This window comes from Oncorhynchus clarkii, chromosome 1 (genome assembly GCF_045791955.1).
Source record: "Oncorhynchus clarkii lewisi isolate Uvic-CL-2024 chromosome 1, UVic_Ocla_1.0, whole genome shotgun sequence".
NCBI lineage: Eukaryota > Metazoa > Chordata > Actinopteri > Salmoniformes > Salmonidae > Oncorhynchus > Oncorhynchus clarkii.
This window is the reverse complement of record NC_092147.1, coordinates 80439461-80467225: the sequence shown is the minus strand read 5'-3', so window position 1 is coordinate 80467225 and position 27765 is coordinate 80439461. Positions and strand designations below refer to the sequence as shown.

At 36.5% G+C, this 27765-nt stretch overlaps 1 pseudogene; it reads left to right on the top strand.

Annotated features, from left to right (window-relative positions):
- The first annotated feature begins 1018 nt into the window (after positions 1–1018).
- On the top strand, positions 1019–26586 carry LOC139408990 (solute carrier family 22 member 7-like; annotated as a pseudogene).
- The last annotated feature ends 1179 nt before the right edge of the window (positions 26587–27765 follow it).

The following is a 27765-nucleotide window of genomic DNA, read 5'->3' as shown; positions in this document are numbered from 1 at the left end:
ATAGAAAAGGCAATGCTAGCAATTCAAAAACATGCAAATAAATGTTCACACCAAAAAAATGGCTCAAGTTCTGTCACCTTTAGCACGACAACTTCCTCCAAGCATTTAGTTGTCCCTAAGTTCCATATTGAATGCTCAATAGTTTGACCGGTTGTGCTTCACTCCCTCACCTGTGTACTGAAGCTACTCCTCAAGGTTAGGGCCCATGGAGGCCTCCATACTGTGTTGCTCGCCCACATCTGTAGACCACACCCATAGGCTCCTCTCCAGACCAGGCTTGATTGGCACCAGCAGGTCCGTTTAGCTGCAAGGTGTCCTATCTTGGCCATGCTTCCTGAATCCCAACCGCTCACTAGTAGTGGGACACCTCGTCAGTTGTCCCGCCAGATACGAGGAGGCTTTCAACCGGGCAGTCTCCTCTGGTGCCACCATCTCCAGCTACTAAATAGCATGGTTTGCACACACCAGCACAGCATCCACCCATATAGCACCTGAGTATTTTAAGAGTCCACCTCAGGAAGTATGCACAAGGGGGGAGGGAGCAGCCAGTTCTCCAGACCTGCAACCACATCAGAAACCTGGAGGAATATGTCAACTCACAACAGAATGCAAAGGGTAGTGAAGGGACATGCAAATCATTAACACTACTTGAAGCCATTCCGTGTTATCCACTCACTGCCCAAATCCTGCCGACAACACCAAAATGTCACACCTTGAAGGGGCTGTGACTAGACAGTTCAGTAGCATAGATCCTACTACACCTTGGTTTAGACCACAGGAGAGAGGCGTACAGCTTCTAAAGACTTCAATTTCATCTTAAACAACCTCCATTATCCATGCGCTCAACAAACGACACCCTACATGCACTAGAAAAACCTGGACATCCACCATGCCTCCAGACTGCATTAAGTTCCTGTGAGCAGCCACACAACAAATAACAGTAACAAGGGTTATAAACAGAGCCAATCACATTGCTCCATGAATCAATCAATTAGAAACACTCAATTAGGGAAAAAGCATGCAGAGTAATTAAAAGCATTTGTCACACCTGTGACACTTGCCTAAACTACAATAGGATTAACATATTAATAACATCACATTTAATATAGCATCCCATTTACTGGGACCAAGCTTTTGCTTTATCAGCTTGTACTGTATCTCTGCGTATGATCAATGACTAATGGTTAACAAGATGCTAGTAAATGCTGGTGCATGTGTCCTATCTGACTCCAACTTTTGTACAACACACATAATGAATGATCAACTGTAAGAAGAGCAGAGGGCTAGAGGATTGTCTCTGCAGACAGCCTTAGCGGTGGTTGTTGTTACCTTATTTAGAGAGTTTTGAACCTGCTGTGTTACTTCTTACTGAACAACTGCCCTCTCACCACTTTGTCCTCAGCGCTCTGGATTTTTTTATATATATTTAAAAAAAAAAAAAGTAACCTTTATTTAACTAGGCAAGTCAGTTAAGAACAAATTCTTATTTTCAATGACGGCCTAGGAACAGTGGGTTAACTGCCTGTTCAGGGGCAGAACGACAGATTTGTACCTTGTCAGCTTTGGGGTTTGAACTTGCAACCTTCCGGTTACTAGTGTGAAGACCCTCCCACTCTGTCTGCCGTATTCTCTCTTTGTTCTTGTTTCCTTATTAGGATGCCGGTGGGCGGAGTTGGGAGGGTCGTCAGCTACATGGGAAACACCTGGGCCCGGTGTGTCCCAGGATAAATACACCACTTCCCCATTCATGGAAGAGACTCTCTCCATGCAGACACCTTTACAGATTTTGTTGTGTTTCTTGGTGGTTTTTTTGATTGTTTGCGTTGGCATCTTTCAACACCCTGCATTATCACATTCATGCATGCAAAACACTCACTTACACTACTGATTACTGATTACACACACCATTGTATATTATACTTAGATACTTTATTTAAATAAATATATATTTTGTTACTCCTTATCTCCACGTTGTCTCCCTTTTGTTACGGGCTTTGAGTCGGTTCGTGACACTAGTCCAACGCTCTAACCACTAGGCTACCCTACCACACCATGCTGGCAGTGTAGTTGGTAATCTGACTCGGGAGCAGAGACTGACTGTCAGTGTTCCAGTACAGGAAGATGGGACTCCAAGATCCTGTAAAAAGTTCCCAGAGGCACTATTCCACCACCTGTCCAACTCCAATGACAGTGACCTAGCTACAGTACAGTCCCCTGTCAGAATGGATGGGCATATGACAACCTTACCTTCATGTCCACTCTGGCTACAGAGATAAGGCTCACTTACGGCTCTTTTGCTTTAAAGATGGAACATTTTGATCACGCTGTAGCTGTTCTGTTCCCAAGAGACCAGTGACACCAGTGTTATTGTTATGATCTCTTTAAAGTGGGACCTTGTTTGCGATAGAAAAGAGGTGAAGAAAGCGACTGCCACCAGTTTCTTCATTGGAGTAATGTGTAGGGCTCCTTTATTTGGTTTCTTCAGTGACCGGTATGCACTATACAGAACCCTTACTACTTCACACAAACTCACATATACTAACACTACTGATACAACACAAGTTTCCTGTGGAAAATAGCTGCAAGCTTTAAACCATTGGTGTTCAGGTCCTGTGTGGCTCAGTTGATAGAGCATGGGGCTTTTAATGCCAGGGTTCTGGGTACGATTCTCACGAGGGACCAGTATGAAAATGTATACTTTCTACTGTAAGTCGCGCTGGATAAGAGTATCTGTTAAATGTACACATTTTAATTTTCATGCAGAAATTAAATACTCTGATCATTTCTAAAAGTATGTTTAATAGAATGTTGTCTTTCACTTAGCTGCATTGTGTATAGAAATATTGCAACTTTACGTTATGGTATACTGATTATAGTGATTCCGTGGTTTATAAGTGGTTTACAATGGTTAGTTAAATAATTTGTTTATATATATTATATATACTGTACCAGTCAAAAGTTTGGACAACTACTCATTCCAGGGTTTTTCTTTATTTTTACTATTTTCTACATTGTAGAAACTCAAAACTATGAAATAACACATATGGAATCATATAGTAACCAAAACAAAAAAGTGTTACATGTAGCCACCCTTTGCCTTGAAGACAGCTTTGCACACTCTTGGCATTCTCTCAACCAGCTTCATGAGGTAGTCACCTGGAATGCATTTCAATTAACAGGTATGCCTTGTTAAAAGTTCATTTGTGGAATTTCTTTCCTTCTTACTGCGTTTGAGCCAATAAATTGTGTTGTGACAAGGTAAGTGGTATACAGAAGATAGTCCTATTTGGTCAAAGACCAAGTCCATATTATGGCAAGAACAGCTCAAATAAGATAAACGACAGTCCGTGTAAGACATGAAGATCAGTCGATCTGGAAAATTTCATGAACTTTGAAAGTTTCTTCAATTGCAGTCACAAAAACCATCAAGCGCTATGATGAAACTGGCTCTCGTGAGGACCGCCACAGGAAAGGAAGACCCAGAGTTCATTAGACTTAACTGCACCTCAGATTGCAGCCCAAATAAATAAGACTGTCACGCCCTGGCCTTAGTTATTTTTGTTTTGTTTATTTTGGTTAGGTCAGGGTGTGACTAGGGTGGGTATGTTCGTTTTTGTATTGTCTAGGTTTTTTGTATATCTAGGGTTTTTTGTAAGTCTAGGTATTTGTATGTCTATGGTGGCCTGAATTGGTTCCCAATCAGAGGCAGCTGTTTATCGTTGTCTCTGATTGGGGACCATATTTAGGTAGCCATTTTGTCTAGGGTATTTGTGGGTTCTTGTCTATGTGTAGTTGCCTGTCAGCACTTGTTTAATATAGCGTCACGGTCGTGTTGTTATTTTGTTAGTTTGTTCAGTGTTCTTTCTTTAATAAAATAAGTATGTACGCTTACAACGTTGCGCCTTGGTCTCCTCCATACAACGAACGTGACAGAAGAATCCACCATAAAAGGACCAAGCAGCGTGCTCAAGAGGAGTGGACATCCTGGGCCCGGGAGAAAGATGAGTGGAGGACTTCTTGGACCTGGGAGGATGTAATGGCAGGGGACAAGACTCTGCCATGGAAGCAGGTGGAAACAGCGCAGGAGGAACGGCGACGATACAAGGGGACACGGCTAGCACGGAAGCCCGAGAGGAAGCCCCAAGAAAAAAATTTGGGGGGCACACGAGGAGATTGGCTGAGTCAGTTTGGAGACCGGAGCCAACTCCTCGTGCTTACCTTGGGGAGCGGGTTACTGGTCAGGCACCGTGTTATGCGGTGGAGTGCACGGTGTCTCCAGTGCGCTATTATAGCCCGGTGTGCTCTATTCCAGCTCCTCGCATTGGCCGGGCTAGAATGGGCATCCAGCCAGGAAGGATGGTGCCGGCTCAGCGCCCCTGGTCTCCAGTATACCTTCTTGGACCAGGATATCCTGCGCCGGCTCTGAGCACTGTCTCCGGTGAGTCTGCACAGCCCAGTGCGTCCTGTGCAAGCGCCCTTGTGCCTGCTCTACGCTTCAGAACTCCAGTGCACCTCCAGAGTCCAGAACATCCTGTTCCTCCTCCCCGCACTCGCCCTGAGATGCATGTCACCAGCCCGGTACCACCAGTGCCGGCACCACGCACCAGGTATCCAGTGCGACTCAGCAGTCCAGAGCGTCCGGCGACAGTACCCAGTCCAGATCGTCCGGCGACAGTACCCAGTCCAGAGCGTCCGGCGACAGTACACAGTCCGGAACCTCCGGCGAAGTTTCACGGTCCGGATCCCCCGGCGACTGGTCACAGTCGGGGGCCAGCTGCGAGGGGGCCCGTTACGTGGGTCCCCAGTCCGGGGTCGGCGACAAGGGACCAGAGGTGCCACCAAAGTGGGGTGAGCCAGTGGTGGAGCGGGGTCTACGTCCCACACCTGGGCCACCACCGCAGATAGATGCCCACCCAGACCCTCCCCTATAGGTTCAGGTTTTGCGGCCGGAGTCCGCACCTTTGGGGGGGGTACTGTCACGCCCTGACCTTAGAGATCCTTTTTATGTCTCTTTTTGTGTTTGGTCAGGGTGTGATTTGGGGTGGGTATTCTATGTTCTTTCGTTCTATTATTTGTATTTCTATGTTTTGGCCGGGTAGGGTTCTCAATCAGGGACAGCTGTCTATCGTTGTCTCTGAGAACCATACTTAGTTAGCCCTTTTTCCCACCTGTCTTTGTGGGAAGTTGACTTTGTTTATGGCACATAGCCTTTAGCCTCACGGTTTGTTTTTAGTGTTTATTGTTTTGTTTGGCGTCTTTTCTAATAAAAATAATATGTACGCACACCACACTGCACCTTGGTCCTCTTCATTCAACGGCCGTGACACAGACACATGTAAACATCAACTGTTCAGAGGAGACTGTGTGAATCAGGCCTTCATGGTCGAATAGCTGCAAAGAAACCACTACCAAAGGACACCATTATTAAGAAGAGACTTGCTTGGGCCAAGAAACACGAGCAATGGACATTAGAATGGTGGAAATCTGTCCTTTGGCTAATGAGTCCAAATTTGAGATTTTTGGTTCCAACCACCGTGTCTTTATGAGAAGCAGAGTAGGTGAACGGATGATCTCTGCATGTGTGCATCCCACCATGAAGCATAGAGGAGGAGGTGTGGGGGTGCTTTGCTGGTGACATCGTCTGTGATTTATTTAGAATTCTAGGCACACTTAACCAGCATGGCTACCACAGCATTCTGCAGCGATCCACCATTCCATCTGGTTTGCACTTAGTGGGACTATAATTTGTTTTTCAACAGGACAATGACCCAACACACCTCCTGGCTGTATAAGGGATATTTGACTAAGGAGAGTGATGGTGCTACATCAGATGACCTGACCTCCACAATCACCCGAGCTCAACACAATTGAGATGGTTTTGGATGAGATGAACCGCAGAGTGAAGGAAAAGCAGTCAACAAGTGTCAGCATATGTGGGAACTCCTTCAAGACTCTTGGAAAAGCATTCTTCATGAAGCTGGTTGAGAAAATGGCAAGAGTGTGCAAAGCTGTCATCAGGCAAAGGGTTTGCTACTTTGAAAAATCTAAAATATATTTATATTTTTGAAACAATTTTTTTGGTTACTACACGATTCCATATGCGTTATTTCATAGTTCTGATGTCTTCACTATTATTCTACAATGTAGAAAATAGTCAAGCTAAAGAAAAACCCTTGAATGAGTTGCTGTGTCCAAACTTCTGACTGGTACTGTATATGCATATATTAAATATATATATGTGTGTATGTAAAAACACTTAGTGTGTCGGTATAATGCTTTATAACATGTTATAATCACGTATGTGTCACTTCCTGACCGTAGTTCCATTTTTATGTCTCTATTTTAGTTTGGTCAGGGTGTGAGTTGGGGTGGGCATTCTATGTTTTGGTTCTGTGTGTTATATTTCTAGGTGTTTGGCCTGGTATGGTTCCCAATCAGAGGCAGCTGTCAATCGTTGTCTCTGATTGAGAACCATACTTAGGCAGCCTGTTTTCCCACTATGGGTTGTGGGTAGTTGTTTTCCGTTTCAGTGTTTGCACCATATGGGACTGTTTCGGTTTTAATTTATTCTCATTCTTTTGTATTTAGTGTTCAGTTAATTAAAGGAAATATGAACACGTACCACGCTGCGCTTTGGTCTACTCCTTCTTCCTCAGACGAATATCGTTACAGTATGAGCCTTTAAAATGCCTTATTTGATCCGATTTGGCCAGTGGGAAACGCTGATGGTGGCAAGCGTACCTGTCAAATATGGTGATTGCCTTAAACAATGCCTTCTCTACCTCCTATATCATGTTTTGTATCATAAGATTCTTCACTGGAGGGACATTCTCTGGAATAAGCATAATCTCCACTGTACTCACTGAGTTAGTGACTGATTGTACTTTGTTTTCTATAGTGTTATATATCGTATAATACTTTAATATGTATTATTATAATATCCCTCGAAAAACAGGCATTAAACCGCAAGGGAATTGATCTTGGTTAAATTAGGGGTTAAATGAAATAGTTTCAAGTTTTAATGTCAAATGCACAAGTACAGTGAAATGCCTTTCTTGCTAACTCAAAACCCAACAATGCAATAATCAATAACAATGTATTACTAGAAAAAACACACAAGAAATAATACAATAAAGTAAGTAAGCTTACTATATACAGGAAATATTTTTATAAAGTCAGTTCCAATACACTGGGATTTCATACATTATTCATATGAAAAGGTTGATGACTGATTTAGTGATATATTGCATGACTCAGGGATCTGTGATGTTAATTAATGCTGAAGTTTCTTGGAATATTCATCTTGTTCTTTGTTCTATTCAGCTTGTACTTTGTTCTATTCAGCTTGTTCTTTGTTCTATTCAGCTTGTTCTATTCAGCTTGTTCTTTTGTTCTATTCAGCTTGTTCTTTTGTTCTATTCAGCTTGTTCTATTCAGCTTGTTCTATTCAGCTTGTTCTTTTGTTCTATTCAGATTGTTCTTTGTTCTATTCAGCTTGTTCTTTTGTTCTATTCAGCTTGTTCTTGTGTTCTATTCAGCTTGTTCTTTTGTTCTATTCAGCTTGTTCTTTTGTTCTATTCAGCTTGTTCTTTTGTTCTATTCAGCTTGTTCTTTTGTTCTATTCAGCTTGTTCTTTTGTTCTATTCAGCTTGTTCTTTTGTTCTATTCAGCTTGTACTTTTGTTCTATTCAGCTTGTTCTTTTGTTCTATTCAGCTTGTTCTTGTGTTCTATTCAGCTTGTACTTTGTTCTATTTTGCTTGTTCTTTTGTTCTATTCAGCTTGTACTTTTGTTCTATTCAGCTTGTTCTTTTGTTCTATTCAGCTTGTTCTTTTGTTCTATTCAGCTTGTTCTTTTGTTCTATTCAGCTTGTTCTTTTGTTCTATTCAGCTTGTTCTTTTGTTCTATTCAGCTTGTTCTTTTGTTCTATTCAGCTTGTTCTTTTGTTCTATTCAGCTTGTTCTTTTGTTCTATTCAGCTTGTACTTTTGTTCTATTCAGCTTGTTCTTTTGTTCTATTCAGCTTGTTCTTTTGTTCTATTCAGCTTGTTCTTTTGTTCTATTCAGCTTGTTCTTTTGTTCTATTCAGCTTGTTCTTTTGTTCTATTCAGCTTGTTCTTTTGTTCTATTCAGCTTGTTCTTTTGTTCTATTCAGCTTGTTCTTTTGTTCTATTCAGCTTGTTCTTTTGTTCTATTCAGCTTGTTCTATTCAGCTTGTTCTTTTGTTCTATTCAGCTTGTTCTTTTGTTCTATTCAGCTTGTTCTTTTGTTCTATTCAGCTTGTTCTTTTGTTCTATTCAGCTTGTACTTTTGTTCTATTCAGCTTGTTCTTTTGTTCTATTCAGCTTGTTCTTTTGTTCTATTCAGCTTGTTCTTTTGTTCTATTCAGCTTGTTCTTTTGTTCTATTCAGCTTGTTCTTTTGTTCTATTCAGCTTGTTCTTTTGTTCTATTCAGCTTGTTATTTTGTTCTATTCAGCTTGTTCTTTTGTTCTATTCAGCTTGTTCTTTTGTTCTATTCAGCTTGTTCTTTTGTTCTATTCAGCTTGTTCTATTCAGCTTGTTCTTTGTTCTATTCAGCTTGTACTTTGTTCTATTCAGCTTGTTCTTTGTTCTATTCAGCTTGTTCTTTGTTCTATTCAGCTTGTTCTTTGTTCTATTCAGCTTGTTCTTTGTTCTATTCAGCTTGTACTTTGTTCTATTCAGCTTGTTCTTTGTTCTATTCAGCTTGTACTTTGTTCTATTCAGCTTGTTCTATTCAGCTTGTTCTTTGTTCTATTCAGCTTGTACTTTGTTCTATTCAGCTTGTTCTATTCAGCTTGTTCTTTTGTTCTATTCAGCTTGTTCTTTTGTTCTATTCAGCTTGTTCTTTGTTCTATTCAGCTTGTACTTTGTTCTATTCAGCTTGTTCTATTCAGCTTGTTCTTTTGTTCTATTCAGCTTGTTCTATTCAGCTTGTTCTTTGTTCTATTCAGCTTGTTCTATTCAGCTTGTTCTTTTGTTCTATTCAGCTTGTTCTATTCAGCTTGTTCTTTGTTCTATTCCGCTTGTTCTTTTGTTCTAGTCAGCTTGTTATTTTGTTCTATTCAGCTTGTTCTTTTGTTCTATTCAGCTTGTACTTTGTTCTATTCAGCTTGTTCTTTTGTTCTATTCAGATTGTTCTTTGTTCTATTCAGCTTGTTCTTTTGTTCTATTCAGCTTGTTCTTTTGTTCTATTCAGATTGTTCTTTTGTTCTATTCAGCTTGTACTTTGTTATATTTTGCTTGTTCTTTTGTTCTATTCAGATTGTTCTTTGTTCTATTCAGCTTGTTCTTTTGTTCTATTCAGCTTGTACTTTGTTCTATTCAGCTTGTTCTATTCAGCTTGTTCTTTTGTTCTATTCAGCTTGTTCTATTCAGCTTGTTCTTTGTTCTATTCAGCTTGTTCTATTCAGCTTGTTCTTTTGTTCTATTCAGCTTGTTCTTTTGTTCTATTCAGCTTGTTCTTTTGTTCTATTCAGCTTGTACTTTTGTTCTATTCAGCTTGTTCTTTTGTTCTATTCAGCTTGTTCTTTTGTTCTATTCAGATTGTTCTTTGTTCTATTCAGCTTGTTCTTTTGTTCTATTCAGCTTGTTCTTTTGTTCTATTCAGCTTGTTCTTTTGTTCTATTCAGATTGTTCTTTTGTTCTATTCAGCTTGTTCTTTTGTTCTATTCAGATTGTTCTTTCTTCTATTCAGCTTGTTCTTTTGTTCTATTCAGCTTGTTCTTTTGTTCTATTCAGCTTGTACTTTGTTCTATTTTGCTTGTTCTTTTGTTCTATTCAGCTTGTTCTTTTGTTCTATTCAGCTTGTTCTTTTGTTCTATTCAGATTGTTCTTTTGTTCTATTCAGCTTGTTCTTTTGTTCTATTCAGCTTGTTCTTTGTTCTATTCAGCTTGTTCTTTTGTTCTATTCAGCTTGTTCTTTTGTTCTATTCAGCTTGTTCTTTTGTTCTATTCAGCTTGTTCTTTTGTTCTATTCAGCTTGTTCTTTTGTTCTATTCAGCTTGTTCTTTTGTTCTATTCAGCTTGTTCTTTTGTTCTATTCAGCTTGTTCTTTTGTTCTATTCAGCTTGTACTTTTGTTCTATTCAGCTTGTTCTTTTGTTCTATTCAGCTTGTTCTTTTGTTCTATTCAGCTTGTTCTTTTGTTCTATTCAGCTTGTTCTTTTGTTCTATTCAGCTTGTTCTTTGTTCTATTCAGCTTGTTCTTTTGTTCTATTCAGCTTGTTCTTTTGTTCTATTCAGCTTGTTCTTTTGTTCTATTCAGCTTGTTCTTTTGTTCTATTCAGCTTGTTCTTTTGTTCTATTCAGCTTGTTCTTTTGTTCTATTCAGCTTGTTCTTTTGTTCTATTCAGCTTGTTCTTTTGTTCTATTCAGCTTGTTCTTTTGTTCTATTCAGCTTGTTCTTTTGTTCTATTCAGCTTGTTCTTTGTTCTATTCAGCTTGTTCTTTTGTTCTATTCAGCTTGTTCTTTTGTTCTATTCAGCTTGTTCTTTTGTTCTATTCAGCTTGTTCTTTTGTTCTATTCAGCTTGTTCTTTTGTTCTATTCAGCTTGTTCTTTGTTCTATTCAGCTTGTTCTTTGTTCTATTCAGCTTGTTCTTTTGTTCTATTCAGCTTGTTCTTTTGTTCTATTCAGCTTGTTCCTTTGTTCTATTCAGCTTGTTCTTTTGTTCTATTCAGCTTGTTCTTTTGTTCTATTCAGCTTGTTCTTTTGTTCTATTCAGCTTGTTCTTTTGTTCTATTCAGCTTGTTCTTTGTTCTATTCAGCTTGTTCTTTTGTTCTATTCAGCTTGTTCTTTTGTTCTATTCAGCTTGTTCTTTGTTCTATTCAGCTTGTTCTTTTGTTCTATTCAGCTTGTTCTTTTGTTCTATTCAGCTTGTTCTTTTGTTCTATTCAGCTTGTTCTTTTGTTCTATTCAGCTTGTTCTTTTGTTCTATTCAGCTTGTTCTTTGTTCTATTCAGCTTGTTCTTTTGTTCTATTCAGCTTGTTCTTTTGTTCTATTCAGCTTGTTCTTTGTTCTATTCAGCTTGTTCTTTTGTTCTATTCAGCTTGTTCTTTGTTCTATTCAGCTTGTTCTTTTGTTCTATTCAGCTTGTTCTTTTGTTCTATTCAGCTTGTTCTTTTGTTCTATTCAGCTTGTTCTTTTGTTCTATTCAGCTTGTTCTTTTGTTCTATTCAGCTTGTTCTTTTGTTCTATTCAGCTTGTTCTTTTGTTCTATTCAGCTTGTTCTTTTGTTCTATTCAGCTTGTTCTTTTGTTCTATTCAGCTTGTTCTTTTGTTCTATTCAGCTTGTTCTTTTGTTCTATTCAGCTTGTTCTTTTGTTCTATTCAGCTTGTTCTTTTGTTCTATTCAGCTTGTTCTTTTGCTTGCTTGTTCTTTTGTTCTATTCAGCTTGTTCTTTTGTTCTATTCAGCTTGTTCTTTTGTTCTATTCAGCTTGTTCTTTTGTTCTATTCAGCTTGTTCTTTTGTTCTATTCAGCTTGTTCTTTTGTTCTATTCAGCTTGTTCTTTTGTTCTATTCAGCTTGTTCTTTTGTTCTATTCAGCTTGTTCTTTTGTTCTATTCAGCTTGTTCTTTTGTTCTATTCAGCTTGTTCTTTTGTTCTATTCAGCTTGTTCTTTTGTTCTATTCAGCTTGTTCTTTTGTTCTATTCAGCTTGTTCTTTTGTTCTATTCAGCTTGTTCTTTTGTTCTATTCAGCTTGTTCTTTTGTTCTATTCAGCTTGTTCTTTTGTTCTATTCAGCTTGTTCTTTTGTTCTATTCAGCTTGTTCTTTTGTTCTATTCAGCTTGTTCTTTTGTTCTATTCAGCTTGTTCTTTTGTTCTATTCAGCTTGTTCTTTTGTTCTATTCAGCTTGTACTTTTGTTCTATTCAGCTTGTTCTTTTGTTCTATTCAGCTTGTTCTTTTGTTCTATTCAGCTTGTTCTTTTGTTCTATTCAGCTTGTTCTTTTGTTCTATTCAGCTTGTTCTTTTGTTCTATTCAGCTTGTTCTTTTGTTCTATTCAGCTTGTTCTTTTGTTCTATTCAGCTTGTTCTTTTGTTCTATTCAGCTTGTTCTTTTGTTCTATTCAGCTTGTTCTTTTGTTCTATTCAGCTTGTTCTTTTGTTCTATTCAGCTTGTTCTTTTGTTCTATTCAGCTTGTTTTTGTTCTATTCAGCTTGTTCTTTTGTTCTATTCAGCTTGTTCTTTTGTTCTATTCAGCTTGTTCTTTTGTTCTATTCAGCTTGTTCTTTTGTTCTATTCAGCTTGTTCTTTTGTTCTATTCAGCTTGTTCTTTTGTTCTATTCAGCTTGTTCTTTTGTTCTATTCAGCTTGTTCTTTTGTTCTATTCAGCTTGTTCTTTTGTTCTATTCAGCTTGTTCTTTTGTTCTATTCAGCTTGTTCTTTTGTTCTATTCAGTTCTTTTGTTCTATTTTGTTCTTTTGTTCTATTCAGCTTGTTCTTTTGTTCTATTCAGCTTGTTCTTTTGTTCTATTCAGCTTGTTCTTTTGTTCTATTCAGCTTGTTCTTTTGTTCTATTCAGCTTGTTCTTTTGTTCTATTCAGCTTGTTCTTTTGTTCTATTCAGCTTGTTCTTTTGTTCTATTCAGCTTGTTCTTTTGTTCTATTCAGCTTGTTCTTTTGTTCTATTCAGTTCTTTTGTTCTTTTGTTCTATTCAGCTTGTTCTTTTGTTCTATTCAGCTTGTTCTTTTGTTCTATTCAGCTTGTTCTTTTGTTCTATTCAGCTTGTTCTTTTGTTCTATTCAGCTTGTTCTTTTGTTCTATTCAGCTTGTTCTTTTGTTCTATTCAGCTTGTTCTTTTGTTCTATTCAGCTTGTTCTTTTGTTCTATTCAGCTTGTTCTTTTGTTCTATTCAGCTTGTTCTTTTGTTCTATTCAGCTTGTTCTTTTGTTCTATTCAGCTTGTTCTTTTGTTCTATTCAGCTTGTTCTTTTGTTCTATTCAGCTTGTTCTTTTGTTCTATTCAGCTTGTTCTTTTGTTCTATTCAGCTTGTTCTTTTGTTCTATTCAGCTTGTTCTTTTGTTCTATTCAGCTTGTTCTTTTGTTCTATTCAGCTTGTTTTGTTCTATTCAGCTTGTTCTTTTGTTCTATTCAGCTTGTTCTTTTGTTCTATTCAGCTTGTTCTTTTGTTCTATTCAGCTTGTTCTTTTGTTCTATTCAGCTTGTTCTTTTGTTCTATTCTATTCAGCTTGCTTGTTCTTTTGTTCTATTCAGCTTGTTCTTTTGTTCTATTCAGCTTGTTCTTTTGTTCTATTCAGCTTGTTCTTTTGTTCTATTCAGCTTGTTCTTTGTTCTATTCAGCTTGTTCTTTTGTTCTATTCAGCTTGTTCTTTTGCTTGTTCTTTTGTTCTATTCAGCTTGTTCTTTTGTTCTATTCAGCTTGTTCTTTTGTTCTATTCAGCTTGTTCTTTTGTTCTATTCAGCTTGTTCTTTTGTTCTATTCAGCTTGTTCTTTTGTTCTATTCAGCTTGTTCTTTTGTTCTATTCAGCTTGTACTTTGTTCTATTCAGCTTGTTCTTTTGTTCTATTCAGCTTGTTCTTTTGTTCTATTCAGCTTGTTCTTTTGTTCTATTCAGCTTGTTCTTTTGTTCTATTCAGCTTGTTCTTTTGTTCTATTCAGCTTGTTCTTTTGTTCTATTCAGCTTGTTCTTTTGTTCTATTCAGCTTGTTCTTTTGTTCTATTCAGCTTGTTCTTTTGTTCTATTCAGCTTGTTCTTTTGTTCTATTCAGCTTGTTCTTTTGTTCTATTCAGCTTGTTCTTTTGTTCTATTCAGCTTGTTCTTTTGTTCTATTCAGCTTGTTCTTTTGTTCTATTCAGCTTGTTCTTTTGTTCTATTCAGCTTGTTCTTTTGTTCTATTCAGCTTGTTCTTTTGTTCTATTCAGCTTGTTCTTTTGTTCTATTCAGCTTGTTCTTTTGTTCTATTCAGCTTGTTCTTTTGTTCTATTTTGTTCTTTTGTTCAGCTTGTTCTTTGTTCTATTCAGCTTGTTCTTTTGTTCTATTCAGCTTGTTCTTTTGTTCTATTCAGCTTGTTCTTTTGTTCTATTCAGCTTGTTCTTGTTCTTTGTTCTATTCAGCTTGTTCTTTTGTTCTATTCAGCTTGTTCTTTTGTTCTATTCAGTTCTTTTGTCAGCTTGTTCTTTTGTTCTATTCAGCTTGTTCTTTTGTTCTATTCAGCTTGTTCTTTTGTTCTATTCAGCTTGTTCTTTTGTTCTATTCAGCTTGTTCTTTTGTTCTATTCAGCTTGTTCTTTTGTTCTATTCAGCTTGTTCTTTTGTTCTATTCAGCTTGTTCTTTTGTTCTTTTCAGCTTGTTCTTTTGTTCTATTCAGATTGTTCTTTTGTTCTATTCAGCTTGCTTGTTCTTTTGTTCTATTCAGCTTGTTCTTTTGTTCTATTCAGCTTGTTCTTTTGTTCTATTCAGCTTGTTCTATTCAGCTTGTTCTATTCAGCTTGTTCTTTTGTTCTATTCAGCTTGTTCTTTTGTTCTATTCAGCTTGTTCTATTGTTCTATTCAGCTTGTTCTTTTGTTCTATTCAGCTTGTTCTTTTGTTCTATTCAGCTTGTTCTATTCAGCTTGTTTGTTCTATTCAGCTTGTTCTTTTGTTCTATTCAGCTTGTTCTTTTGTTCTATTCAGCTTGTTCTATTCAGCTTGTTCTATTCAGCTTGTTCTTTTGTTCTATTCAGCTTGTTCTTTTGTTCTATTCAGCTTGTACTTTTGTTCTATTCAGCTTGTTCTTTTGTTCTATTCAGCTTGTTCTTGTGTTCTATTCAGCTTGTACTTTGTTCTATTTTGCTTGTTCTTTTGTTCTATTCAGCTTGTTCTTTTGTTCTATTCAGCTTGTTCTTTTGTTCTATTCAGCTTGTACTTTTGTTCTATTCAGCTTGTTCTTTTGTTCTATTCAGCTTGTACTTTTGTTCTATTCAGCTTGTTCTTTTGTTCTATTCAGCTTGTTCTTTTGTTCTATTCAGCTTGTTCTTTTGTTCTATTCAGCTTGTTCTTTTGTTCTATTCAGCTTGTTCTTTTGTTCTATTTTGCTTGTTCTTTTGTTCTATTCAGCTTGTTCTTTTGTTCTATTCAGCTTGTTCTTTTGTTCTATTCAGCTTGTTCTTTTGTTCTATTCAGCTTGTTCTTTTGTTCTATTCAGCTTGTTCTTTTGTTCTATTCAGCTTGTTCTTTTGTTCTATTCAGCTTGTTCTTTTGTTCTATTCAGCTTGTTCTTTTGTTCTATTCAGCTTGTTCTTTTGTTCTATTCAGCTTGTTCTTTGTTCTATTCAGCTTGTTCTTTTGTACTTTGTTCTATTTTGCTTGTTCTTTTGTTCTATTCAGCTTGTACTTTTGTTCTATTCAGCTTGTTCTTTTGTTCTATTCAGCTTGTTCTTTTGTTCTATTCAGCTTGTTCTTTTGTTCTATTCAGCTTGTTCTTTTGTTCTATTCAGCTTGTTCTTTTGTTCTATTCAGCTTGTTCTTTTGTTCTATTCAGCTTGTTCTTTTGTTCTATTCAGCTTGTTCTTTTGTTCTATTCAGCTTGTACTTTTGTTCTATTCAGCTTGTTCTTTTGTTCTATTCAGCTTGTTCTTTTGTTCTATTCAGCTTGTTCTTTTGTTCTATTCAGCTTGTTCTTTTGTTCTATTCAGCTTGTTCTTTTGTTCTATTCAGCTTGTTCTATTCAGCTTGTTCTTTGTTCTATTCAGCTTGTACTTTGTTCTATTCAGCTTGTTCTTTGTTCTATTCAGCTTGTTCTTTGTTCTATTCAGCTTGTTCTTTGTTCTATTCAGCTTGTTCTTTGTTCTATTCAGCTTGTTCTTTGTTCTATTCAGCTTGTACTTTGTTCTATTCAGCTTGTTCTATTCAGCTTGTTCTTTGTTCTATTCAGCTTGTACTTTGTTCTATTCAGCTTGTTCTATTCAGCTTGTTCTTTTGTTCTATTCAGCTTGTTCTTTTGTTCTATTCAGCTTGTTCTTTGTTCTATTCAGCTTGTACTTTGTTCTATTCAGCTTGTTCTATTCAGCTTGTTCTTTTGTTCTATTCAGCTTGTTCTATTCAGCTTGTTCTTTGTTCTATTCAGCTTGTTCTATTCAGCTTGTTCTTTTGTTCTATTCAGCTTGTTCTATTCAGCTTGTTCTTTGTTCTATTCAGCTTGTTATTTTGTTCTAGTCAGCTTGTTATTTTGTTCTATTCAGCTTGTTCTTTTGTTCTATTCAGCTTGTACTTTGTTCTATTCAGCTTGTTCTTTTGTTCTATTCAGATTGTTCTTTGTTCTATTCAGCTTGTTCTTTTGTTCTATTCAGCTTGTTCTTTTGTTCTATTCAGATTGTTCTTTTGTTCTATTCAGCTTGTACTTTGTTATATTTTGCTTGTTCTTTTGTTCTATTCAGATTGTTCTTTGTTCTATTCAGCTTGTTCTTTTGTTCTATTCAGCTTGTACTTTGTTCTATTCAGCTTGTTCTATTCAGCTTGTTCTTTTGTTCTATTCAGCTTGTTCTATTCAGCTTGTTCTTTTGTTCTATTCAGCTTGTTCTTTTGTTCTATTCAGCTTGTTCTTTTGTTCTATTCAGCTTGTTCTTTTGTTCTATTCAGCTTGTTCTTTTGTTCTATTCAGCTTGTTCTTTTGTTCTATTCAGCTTGTACTTTGTTCTATTCAGCTTGTTCTTTTGTTCTATTCAGCTTGTTCTTTGTTCTATTCAGCTTGTTCTTTTGTTCTATTCAGCTTGTTCTTTTGTTCTATTCAGCTTGTTCTTTTGTTCTATTCAGCTTGTTCTTTTGTTCTATTCAGCTTGTTCTTTGTTCTATTCAGCTTGTTCTTTGTTCTATTCAGCTTGTTCTTTTGTTCTATTCAGCTTGTTCTTTTGTTCTATTCAGCTTGTTCCTTTGTTCTATTCAGCTTGTTCTTTTGTTCTATTCAGCTTGTTCTTTTGTTCTATTCAGCTTGTACTTTGTTCTATTCAGCTTGTTCTTTTGTTCTATTCAGCTTGTTCTTTTGTTCTATTCAGCTTGTTCTTTTGTTCTATTCAGCTTGTTCTTTTGTTCTATTCAGCTTGTTCTTTTGTTCTATTCAGCTTGTTCTTTTGTTCTATTCAGCTTGTTCTTTTGTTCTTTTCAGCTTGTTCTTTTGTTCTATTCAGATTGTTCTTTTGTTCTATTCAGCTTGTTCTTTGTTCTATTCAGCTTGTTCTATTCAGCTTGTTCTTTTGTTCTATTCAGCTTGTTCTTTTGTTCTATTCAGCTTGTTCTATTCAGCTTGTTCTATTCAGCTTGTTCTTTTGTTCTATTCAGCTTGTTCTTTTGTTCTATTCAGCTTGTTCTATTGTTCTATTCAGCTTGTTCTTTTGTTCTATTCAGCTTGTTCTTTTGTTCTATTCAGCTTGTTCTTTGTTCTATTCAGCTTGTTCTATTCAGCTTGTTCTTTTGTTCTATTCAGCTTGTTCTATTCAGCTTGTTCTATTCAGCTTGTTCTTTTGTTCTATTCAGCTTGTTCTTTTGTTCTATTCAGCTTGTACTTTTGTTCTATTCAGCTTGTTCTTTTGTCTTTTGTTCTATTCAGCTTGTTCTTGTGTTCTATTCAGCTTGTACTTTGTTCTATTTTGCTTGTTCTTTTGTTCTATTCAGCTTGTTCTTTTGTTCTATTCAGCTTGTTCTTTTGTTCTATTCAGCTTGTACTTTTGTTCTATTCAGCTTGTTCTTTTGTTCTATTCAGCTTGTACTTTTGTTCTATTCAGCTTGTTCTTTTGTTCTATTCAGCTTGTTCTTTTGTTCTATTCAGCTTGTTCTTTTGTTCTATTCAGCTTGTTCTTTTGTTCTATTCAGCTTGTTCTTTTGTTCTATTTTGCTTGTTCTTTTGTTCTATTCAGCTTGTTCTTGTGTTCTATTCAGCTTGTTCTTTTGTTCTATTCAGCTTGTTCTTTTGTTCTATTCAGCTTGTTCTTTTGTTCTATTCAGCTTGTTCTTTTGTTCTATTCAGCTTGTTCTTTTGTTCTATTCAGCTTGTTCTTTTGTTCTATTCAGCTTGTACTTTTGTTCTATTCAGCTTGTTCTTTTGTTCTATTCAGCTTGTTCTTGTGTTCTATTCAGCTTGTACTTTGTTCTATTTTGCTTGTTCTTTTGTTCTATTCAGCTTGTACTTTTGTTCTATTCAGCTTGTTCTTTTGTTCTATTCAGCTTGTTCTTTTGTTCTATTCAGCTTGTTCTTTTGTTCTATTCAGCTTGTTCTTTTGTTCTATTCAGCTTGTTATTTTGTTCTATTCAGCTTGTTCTTTTGTTCTATTCAGCTTGTTCTTTTGTTCTATTCAGCTTGTTCTTTTGTTCTATTCAGCTTGTACTTTTGTTCTATTCAGCTTGTTCTTTTGTTCTATTCAGCTTGTTCTTTTGTTCTATTCAGCTTGTTCTTTTGTTCTATTCAGCTTGTTCTTTTGTTCTATTCAGCTTGTTCTTTTGTTCTATTCAGCTTGTTCTTTTGTTCTATTCAGCTTGTTCTATTCAGCTTGTTCTTTGTTCTATTCAGCTTGTACTTTGTTCTATTCAGCTTGTTCTTTGTTCTATTCAGCTTGTTCTTTGTTCTATTCAGCTTGTTCTTTGTTCTATTCAGCTTGTTCTTTGTTCTATTCAGCTTGTACTTTGTTCTATTCAGCTTGTTCTTTGTTCTATTCAGCTTGTACTTTGTTCTATTCAGCTTGTTCTATTCAGCTTGTTCTTTGTTCTATTCAGCTTGTACTTTGTTCTATTCAGCTTGTTCTATTCAGCTTGTTCTTTTGTTCTGTTCAGCTTGTTCTTTTGTTCTATTCAGCTTGTTCTTTGTTCTATTCAGCTTGTACTTTGTTCTATTCAGCTTGTTCTATTCAGCTTGTTCTTTTGTTCTATTCAGCTTGTTCTATTCAGCTTGTTCTTTGTTCTATTCAGCTTGTTCTATTCAGCTTGTTCTTTTGTTCTATTCAGCTTGTTCTATTCAGCTTGTTCTTTGTTCTATTCAGCTTGTTATTTTGTTCTAGTCAGCTTGTTATTTTGTTCTATTCAGCTTGTTCTTTTGTTCTATTCAGCTTGTACTTTGTTCTATTCAGCTTGTTCTTTTGTTCTATTCAGATTGTTCTTTGTTCTATTCAGCTTGTTCTTTTGTTCTATTCAGCTTGTTCTTTTGTTCTATTCAGATTGTTCTTTTGTTCTATTCAGCTTGTACTTTGTTATATTTTGCTTGTTCTTTTGTTCTATTCAGATTGTTCTTTGTTCTATTCAGCTTGTTCTTTTGTTCTATTCAGCTTGTACTTTGTTCTATTCAGCTTGTTCTATTCAGCTTGTTCTTTTGTTCTATTCAGCTTGTTCTATTCAGCTTGTTCTTTTGTTCTATTCAGCTTGTTCTTTTGTTCTATTCAGCTTGTTCTTTTGTTCTATTCAGCTTGTACTTTTGTTCTATTCAGCTTGTTCTTTTGTTCTATTCAGCTTGTTCTTTTGTTCTATTCAGATTGTTCTTTGTTCTATTCAGCTTGTTCTTTTGTTCTATTCAGCTTGTTCTTTTGTTCTATTCAGCTTGTTCTTTTGTTCTATTCAGATTGTTCTTTTGTTCTATTCAGCTTGTTCTTTTGTTCTATTCAGATTGTTCTTTGTTCTATTCAGCTTGTTCTTTTGTTCTATTCAGCTTGTTCTTTTGTTCTATTCAGCTTGTACTTTGTTCTATTTTGCTTGTTCTTTTGTTCTATTCAGCTTGTTCTTTTGTTCTATTCAGCTTGTTATTTTGTTCTATTCAGATTGTTCTTTTGTTCTATTCAGCTTGTTGTTTGGTTCTATTCAGATTGTTCTTTGTTCTATTCAGCTTGTTCTTTTGTTCTATTCAGCTTGTTCTTTGTTCTATTCAGCTTGTTCTTTTGTTCTATTCAGCTTGTTCTTTTGTTCTATTCAGCTTGTTCTTTTGTTCTATTCAGCTTGTTCTTTGTTCTATTTTGCTTGTTCTTTTGTTCTATTCAGCTTGTTCTTTTGTTCTATTCAGCTTGTACTTTTGTTCTATTCAGCTTGTTCTTTTGTTCTATTCAGCTTGTTCTTGTGTTCTATTCAGCTTGTACTTTGTTCTATTTTGCTTGTTCTTTTGTTCTATTCAGCTTGTTCTTTTGTTCTATTCAGCTTGTTCTTTTGTTCTATTCAGCGTGTACTTTTGTTCTATTCAGCTTGTTCTTGTGTTCTATTCAGCTTGTTCTTTTGTTCTATTCAGCTTGTTCTTTTGTTCTATTCAGCTTGTTCTTTTGTTCTATTCAGCTTGTTCTTTTGTTCTATTCAGCTTGTTCTTTTGTTCTATTCAGCTTGTTCTTTTGTTCTATTCAGCTTGTTCTTTTGTTCTATTCAGCTTGTTCTTTGTTCTATTCAGCTTGTTCTTTTGTTCTATTCAGCTTGTTCTTTGTTCTATTCAGATTGTTCTTTGTTCTATTCAGCTTGTTCTTTTGTTCTATTCAGCTTGTTCTTTTGTTCTATTCAGCTTGTTCTTTTGTTCTATTCAGCTTGTTCTTTTGTTCTATTCAGCTTGTTCTTTGTTCTATTCAGCTTGTTCTATTCAGCTTGTTCTTTTGTTCTATTCAGCTTGTTCTTTTGTTCTATTCAGCTTGTACTTTTGTTCTATTCAGCTTGTTCTTTTGTTCTATTCAGCTTGTTCTTTTGTTCTATTCAGCTTGTTCTTTTGTTCTATTCAGCTTGTTCTTTTGTTCTATTCAGCTTGTTCTTTGTTCTATTCAGCTTGTTCTTTTGTTCTTTTCAGCTTGTTCTTTGTTCTATTCAGATTGTTCTTTGTTCTATTCAGCTTGTTCTTTTGTTCTATTCAGCTTGTTCTTTTGTTCTATTCAGCTTGTTCTTTGTTCTATTCAGCTTGTTCTTTTGTTCTATTCAGCTTGTTCTTTTGTTCTATTCAGCTTGTACTTTGTTCTATTTTGCTTGTTCTTTTGTTCTATTCAGCTTGTTCTTTTGTTCTATTCAGCTTGTTCTTTTGTTCTATTCAGCTTGTTCTTTTGTTCTATTCAGCTTGTACTTTGTTCTATTTTGCTTGTTCTTTTGTTCTATTCAGCTTGTACTTTTGTTCTATTCAGCTTGTTCTTTTGTTCTATTCAGCTTGTTCTTTTGTTCTATTCAGCTTGTTCTTTTGTTCTATTCAGCTTGTTCTTTTGTTCTATTCAGCTTGTTCTTTTGTTCTATTCAGCTTGTACTTTTGTTCTATTCAGCTTGTTCTTTTGTTCTATTCAGCTTGTTCTTTTGTTCTATTCAGCTTGTTCTTTTGTTCTATTCAGCTTGTTCTTTTGTTCTATTCAGCTTGTTCTTTTGTTCTATTCAGCTTGTTCTTTTGTTCTATTCAGCTTGTTCTTGTGTTCTATTCAGCTTGTACTTTGTTCTATTTTGCTTGTTCTTTTGTTCTATTCAGCTTGTTCTTTTGTTCTATTCAGCTTGTTCTTTTGTTCTATTCAGCTTGTACTTTTGTTCTATTCAGCTTGTACTTTTGTTCTATTCAGCTTGTTCTTTTGTTCTATTCAGCTTGTTCTTTTGTTCTATTCAGCTTGTACTTTGTTCTATTCAGCTTGTTCTTTTGTTCTATTCAGATTGTTCTTTGTTCTATTCAGCTTGTTCTTTTGTTCTATTCAGCTTGTTCTTTTGTTCTATTCAGCTTGTTCTTTTGTTCTATTCAGCTTGTTCTTTTGTTCTATTCAGATTGTTCTTTGTTCTATTCAGCTTGTTCTTTTGTTCTATTCAGCTTGTTCTTTTGTTCTATTCAGCTTGTTCTTTTGTTCTATTCAGCTTGTTCTTTTGTTCTATTCAGCTTGTTCTTTTGTTCTATTCAGCTTGTACTTTGTTCTATTCAGCTTGTTCTTTTGTTCTATTCAGCTTGTTCTTTGTTCTATTCAGCTTGTTCTTTTGTTCTATTCAGCTTGTTCTTTTGTTCTATTCAGCTTGTTCTTTTGTTCTATTCAGCTTGTTCTTTTGTTCTATTCAGCTTGTTCTTTGTTCTATTCAGCTTGTTCTTTGTTCTATTCAGCTTGTTCTTTTGTTCTATTCAGCTTGTTCTTTTGTTCTATTCAGCTTGTTCTTTTGTTCTATTCAGCTTGTTCTTTTGTTCTATTCAGCTTGTTCTTTTGTTCTATTCAGCTTGTACTTTGTTCTATTCAGCTTGTTCTTTTGTTCTATTCAGCTTGTTCTTTTGTTCTATTCAGCTTGTTCTTTTGTTCTATTCAGCTTGTTCTTTGTTCTATTCAGCTTGTTCTATTCAGCTTGTTCTTTTGTTCTATTCAGCTTGTTCTTTGTTCTATTCAGCTTGTTCTATTCAGATTGTTCTTTTGTTCTATTCAGCTTGTTCTTTGTTCTATTCAGCTTGTTCTATTCAGCTTGTTCTTTTGTTCTATTCAGCTTGTTCTTTTGTTCTATTCAGCTTGTTCTATTCAGCTTGTTCTATTCAGCTTGTTCTTTTGTTCTATTCAGCTTGTTCTTTTGTTCTATTCAGCTTGTTCTATTGTTCTATTCAGCTTGTTCTTTTGTTCTATTCAGCTTGTTCTTTTGTTCTATTCAGCTTGTTCTTTGTTCTATTCAGCTTGTTCTATTCAGCTTGTTATTTTGTTCTATTCAGCTTGTTCTATTCAGCTTGTTCTATTCAGCTTGTTCTTTTGTTCTATTCAGCTTGTTCTTTTGTTCTATTCAGCTTGTACTTTTGTTCTATTCAGCTTGTTCTTTTGTTCTATTCAGCTTGTTCTTGTGTTCTATTCAGCTTGTACTTTGTTCTATTTTGCTTGTTCTTTTGTTCTATTCAGCTTGTTCTTTTGTTCTATTCAGCTTGTTCTTTTGTTCTATTCAGCTTGTACTTTTGTTCTATTCAGCTTGTTCTTTTGTTCTATTCAGCTTGTACTTTTGTTCTATTCAGCTTGTTCTTTTGTTCTATTCAGCTTGTTCTTTTGTTCTATTCAGCTTGTTCTTTTGTTCTATTTTGCTTGTTCTTTGTTCTATTCAGATTGTTCTTTGTTCTATTCAGATTGTTCTTTGTTCTATTCAGCTTGTTCTTTGTTCTACATTTAAAGGAGCAGCATGCTTAGAAACTCTTAAAATGTCTTAGTACTGCTTCTTACTTTATCATATTCCATTGGGCCATCCATTGGGACATCCATTGTCATTTGACACGAGTTGCTAGTTAAAATGTCACATGTATAACCTGTTGCATATTTTTAATAAGTTCCTTATTTTATGTGACCTGTAGGTATGGAGTTGTGTACACATATTACTGAATCAGCCTGAACAACACTGGGTTTGGCATGAACATCTACTTCACACAGTTCATATATGTTGTCATGGAGATGCCTGGAAAGATTGCAGTCTATCACTTCTTGAACAAGATTGGCCGAAAACCTGGAAAGGTTTTTTTTTTGACTGGAGCCTGTGTCTTCAACATATTTGCTCCTCAAGGTATTTGTTGGTTCCTAAAATATATTGTTAGCAAATAATGTAGTATTCGACTTTGCAACAATGCGCTACACATGTTAAGATTTTACTTCACTTTACGTTTCTACTTACTTACTTACATACCTTTGAGTTCCTTGTGGCCATCGACACAGTTTGTTTTCTCTTTCTGCACTTGCATTTTGAGCCCTGTGTGTTACTTGTCAGTTGTTAGCCTTAGAATCAGTCATTCATGTTTTCATATCTTCACTCAGGTACCGTGCATTTGGAAAGTATTCAGACCCCTTCACTTTTTCCAGATTTTGTTACCTTACAACCTTATTCTAAAGTGGATTAAACAATTGTTTTTCCACATCAATCTACACAATACCTCATAATGACAAATGTATAAAAAAACAAAAACAGAAATACCTTATTTACATAAGTATTCAGACCATTTGCTATGAGAATCGAAATCGAGCTCAGGTGCATCCTGTTTCCATTGATCATCCTTGAGATGTTTCTACAACTTGATTAGAGTCCACCTGTGGTAAAATAAATTGATTGGACATGATTTGGAAAGGCACACACCTGTCTATGTAAGGTCACACCTCATATAAAACCAAGCCATGAGGTCAAATAAATTTTCCGTAGAGCTCCGAGACAGGATTGTGTTGAGGCATAGCTCTGGGGAAGGGTACCAAAACATTTCTGCAGCATTGAAGGACACCAAGAACACAGTGGCCTCCATCATTCTTAAATGGAAGAAGTTTGGAACCACCAAGACTCTTCCTTGAGCCGTCTGCCCGGCAAAACTGAGCAATCGGGGGAGAAGGGCCTTGGTCAGGGAGGTGACCATGAACCCAATGGTCACTCTGACAGAGCTCCAGAGTTCCTCTGTGGAGATGGGAGAACCTTCCAGAAAGACAACCAGCACTCCACCAATCTGGCCTTTATGGTAGAGTGGCCAGACGGAAGCCACTCCTCAGTAAAAGGCTCATGACAGCCCTCTTGGAGTTTGAGAAAAAGGCACCTAAAGGACTCCCAATGAGAAACAAGATTATCTGGTCTGATGAAACCAAGATTGAACTCTATGGCCTGAATGCCAAGCGTCACGTCTGGAGAAAACCGGGCACCACTCATCACTTGGTCAAAACCATCCACACGGTGAAGCATGGTGGTGGCAACATCGTGCTGTGGGGATGTTTTTCAGCGGCAGGGACTGGAAGACTAGTCAGGATCGAGAGAAAGATGAATGGAGAAAAGTATAGAGAGATCCTTGATGAAAACCTGTTCCAGAGCGCTCAGGACCTCAGACTGGGGCAAAGGTTCACCTTCCAATAGGACAACGACTTTAAGCACACAGCCAAGACAACGCAGGAGTGGCTATGGGACAAGTCTCTGTATGTCCTTGGGTGGCCCGGCCAGAGCCCTGACTTGAACTCAATATAACATCTCTGAAGAGACCTGAAAATAGCTGTGCAGTGACGCTCTCCAAACAACCTGACAGAGCTTGAGAGGATTTGCAGAGAAGAATGGGAGAAACTCTCAAAATACAGTTGTACCAAGCTTGAAGCGTCATATCCAAGAAGACTCGAGGCTGTAATCACTGGCAAAGGTGCGTCAACAAAGTACTGAGTAAAGGGTCTGAATACTTATTTAAATGGAATATTTCAGTTTTTTATTTTTAGTACATTTGCAAACATTTAAAAAAAGCTGTTTTTGCTTTGTCATTATGGGGTATTGTGTGTAGATTAATGAGGGGGGGGAAAAAACATTTAATCCATTTTAGAATAAGGCTGTAACGTAACAAAATGTGAAAAAAGTGAAGGTGTCTGAATACTTCTGAATGCACTGTATATGGGTGTTTCGTACCATCATGGGTCTTTTTGGGAAAAGCCTGTCAAACTGTAACATCTGCTTCCAACTCACACTCTCAAACATGTAGATCCCCTGAATGTGTAATTCTGCCTGCCCCTGGACCCAGCTACCTGCCTCCTCCTGTGGTCCTTTACAAAGAAACATCTGCTGGACCCTGTGCTGAAAACTAGCTCTGTCTCCCATCGTACTCATTACAGAAGCGTCCTTCACAATAATGTTCCTTTATACCACTGAGCTCTACCCAACAGTAGTTTAGTGAGTGACCAATAAACTACTATATCACATTTGTTCACTTAATGTAATGAGTCCTTCGGTGTATTCAGTGAGGTGAAACGTCATTTACAATGTTGCAGATAGAAATGTAGCAAGACAACCAACTCTTTTCTAAAGAATACATTTATATCTGAATGTTTTGTAACGTTGTTTGTTGCCCTCCTGAGACGGACCCCTTTTTGGTTATGATGTTCATAGAAACAGAGACCTAATATCGAGACTTGTTCATTGGGTTGCTCTTTATAGTGGCCTCTTTATAACACATATTGTTGACAAGAAGTTTCAAAGTACGTCATGCTGCTACATAATAATGTGTTTTTTTCCCCTCACAGATCTCTCCTCTTGCACCTTAAATAACTTGTTAGTTTGGTCCCGCATGCAGAGCGGCGTTGACTACATCTCGTTTGTGGGTCGACTGGGCGTGTCCATCGCTCCCTCTCGTCACACTATTAGACGATATTTGGGAGGTCCTTCCTGCTGTAATATAATAGCTTGGTGATTGTTGGTACCAGACTAGTGGCTTTGCTCCTCCCAGAAACACTCAATGTTCGCCTGCCAGAGTTCATAGAGGACATAAGGTCACCAAGGTAGAGGAGGAATTGTATTTGCTAACACTGTATTTAAAGCCTCCAGCTATATTATTGATTGATTGATGATTTTATTATGATTTATTGATAGATGATTTTACAGCCCATATTGCTTATATGACAATATTCATCAAGTACTTAAATTGTACATTTATGATGCAGTTAGTTATATGATGCATTGTAAGACTTGTCATGAGCCTGGTTATAAGACATTATAAAGACTCATACATGCTTATAGCAAGATATACTTTTTTTTTTACCAAGATGCTTTAAATAAAGGTATTTAATTTAGTATTAAATCAGTATTCATAATTGGACAAATGGCCATCTAACATCTAATTGCACCTTTTCTCATTTGCAGAGCGAAACTGAATGGAGAAAGTGCCATTCCACTGAATCACTTCTGATGAAAACAGAAATGGAACAGCTGAAGTTGCATGAATCCACACAGACGTTCTATTAAATTACAAAGGGATTCTATAATTCTATGTGAATCCATGTCACTCAGAGAAACAGTAGTTTTAAAGCAAGCGCATGAAATATGAACATAGAGCAGAATATCTAGCCAGAAGATAATGGATGGACCAAAGCATAGATGCACTAGGGCCCTACTAACGTAACCAAAACAACCAAAAAACAACAATATAATCATTTAAGTAACACACTTGACAACAGTTCTTGTTAATCTGGTTATTACACAGTGAAAGAGCACTGTAAAATTAATTGTAGTCTGTTTTTCTCACACGGTCATCAATTCATCTCCTGTTTTGTTCTTCATAAATACTGGTGTTGGTATGTCTTCCTGTGGGGCTTGGCAATAAACCCATGTTCTATAGATCTGTTTCCTCTACTGAGTTACCCTAAGGGTTAGGGTTAGTTCCTTCCTCTTAAACCACTGTCACGAGTTGGAACTTGTGTTTTCCATCAGATAAATACCTTTATTGTGGTGGACTGTTCAATAGAACATATTATCTAAAACACTGTGAAGCATTTCAGTATATCTAGCCTTCGTCTCGTTTCAGTATATCTAGCTCTCGTCTCTTTTAGCCTTCGTCTCGTTTCAGTATATCTAGCCCTCGTCTCTTTTAGCCTTCGTCTCGTTTCAGTATATCTAGCCCTCGTCTCTTTTAGGCTTTGTCTCGTTTCAGTATATCTAGCCTTCGTCTCGTTTCAGTATATCTAGCCTTCGTCTCGTTTCAGTATATCTAGCCTTCGTCTTGTTTAGCCTTCGTCTCGTTTCAGTATATCTAGCCTTCGTCTCATTTCAGGATATCTAGCCTTCGTCTCGTTTCAGAATATCTAGCCTTCGTCTCGTTTAGCCTTCGTCTAATTTCAGTATATCTAGCCTTCGTCTCGTTTCAGTATATCTAGCCTTCGTCTCGTTTAGCCTTCGTCTCGTTTCAGTATATCTAGCCTTCGTCTCGTTTAGCCTTCGTCTCGTTTCAGTATATCTAGCCTTCGTCTCGTTTAGCCTTCGTCTCGTTTAGCATTCGTCTCTATTCAGGATATCTAGCCTTCGTCTCGTTTCAGTATATCTAGCCTTCGTCTCGTTTAGCATTCGTCTCTATTCAGGATATCTAGCCTTCGTCTCGTTTCAGTATATCTAGCCTTCGTCTCGTT